The 1,749-nt window shown below is 62.0% G+C and overlaps 1 non-coding gene across 1 annotated transcript; it reads right to left on the minus strand.

The window, feature by feature from the left end:
• Positions 1–955: 955 nt before the first annotated feature.
• LOC131872758 (5S ribosomal RNA) lies at positions 956–1,074 on the minus strand. The gene has a single exon (XR_009370845.1). It is a non-coding gene; the product is annotated as a 5S ribosomal RNA (ribosomal RNA).
• Between the last annotated feature and the right edge of the window lie 675 nt (positions 1,075–1,749).

Consider the following 1,749-nt stretch of genomic DNA (forward strand, 5'->3'; position numbering starts at 1 on the left):
GGGTGCGCACACCTTGGCTGGGTTGCGCACCTTTTGTGCGCTCCAAGGTGCGCACGAAGTCGGAGCTCGGTTTGCCCCGGGTGCGCACCTTCGCCAGGGTGCGCACCTTGATGCGCACGCCTTGGCTGGGCTGCGCACCTTGGTGGGCGCCATGGTGCGCACCTTTCGTGCGCTCCAAGGTGCGCACGAAGTCGGAGCTCGGTTTGCCCCGGGTGCGCACCTTGGTGGGCGCCATGGTGCACTCCGAGGTGCCCAAGATTGGTGCGCACCAAGGAGCGCTCCGAAGTGCGCTCCAAGGTGCGCGCGAAGTCGAAAGTTGGGTTAATTGTCCGGTTTGCCTCGGGTGCGCACCTTGCGTGCACCTTCGCCAGGGTGGGCGCCTTGGTGCGCACACCTTGGCTGGGCTGCGCACACCTTGGCACCCGCGTTTCCTTCATTTTAAATTTTTTTTTTTTACAATCTCTCAAGTGGGAAATTCTATAATCTCAACTTTTTTTGCCTTTTCAGGAAACTTTTGAATGGAGCGCATCATTGGTGCGCTCCGAAGTGTGCTCCAAAGCTCTCTCCAGCTGCGTGCACCTGCCCCGGCCGCGCACCCGGCCCCGCCCAGCTTCGCTCACCTGTCCCGGGCGTCTGGTGCGGAACCTTAGAGTAAGAAACATCACCGTGCACCTTGGCCAACGTGCGCGACTCGACCGAGCGCGCACTGGCCGAGGTGCACACCGATTTCACCTGGGTGCGCGCGCAGCACCTCGGGCGCACCGGGGTGCGCGCACAACGCCCGGGTTGCACCGTGGCCTGTGTGCTCGGGGCGCCTCGGGTGCGCGCTCGGTGTCGCCCCCGCGCGCGCGGTAGTGCGGGCAGCGCACCCCGGCCCGGCCCGGCCCCGACGAGAACGCAAACGGGCAAAAGGTTTATTCAAATAGCATTGCGACGCCCGGCGAAAAACTAAAAAAGGGTGCAACACCGGGACTTCCCGGGAGGTCACCCATCCCAGTACTACTCCGGCCCAAGCGCGCTTAACTGCGGAGTTCTGATGGGATCCGGTGCACTAACGCTGGTATGATCGCACCCGTTATGAGCTTGTCGCAGTGTGTACTTAGCAAACCGCGACCCACGTGCGAATCCACCCCGGCCACCCACCCCCGTCGAGGTGCACACCCTCCCTCGCGAAGTGCGCCCCGTTCGCCAAGTGTGAGCCCTGCCCGGGTGCGCGCACCTTGCTAGGGCGTCGGGTGTGCACCCGGCCCGGCCTACGTGCGTGCACCTGGAGGGGGCGTCGTGTGCGTGCAGTGTCCCGTCTGCAACGCGGTGCCCACACACCACCTCGGGCGCAACGACCTGCGCTCACATGTGGGCCGAGTGCACCTTGGTGCATGTTCGGGGCGCCTCGGGTGCACGCTCGATCTTGCCCCGGTGCACCAAGGCGCTCGGTTTGCCCCGGGTGCGCACTTGGTGCAAGGTGGGCACCCAAAATAGGGATCAAGCACCAAAACACAAGTTTCGGGATGCAAAATGGGACCCAAGGACCACAAATGCGTTCCAAGACCCATGATGGGTCCACGAGAACAAAAATGTGTTCCGAGACTTAATAAACAAATATTGGGTTTTAGGAGAAGAAACATGCTCTGATGCCCAAAACGAGAATCGACCCCGAAAAGGCCACAGGCCAAAAGTGGGATGCGAGACAAAAAAAAATGGGACCCGAGGACCAAAATTGGGTTCCCAGGTCGAAGACAGGGCAACCGG

Source organism: Cryptomeria japonica, unplaced genomic scaffold (assembly GCF_030272615.1).
Source record: "Cryptomeria japonica unplaced genomic scaffold, Sugi_1.0 HiC_scaffold_759, whole genome shotgun sequence".
Lineage (NCBI taxonomy): Eukaryota > Viridiplantae > Streptophyta > Pinopsida > Cupressales > Cupressaceae > Cryptomeria > Cryptomeria japonica.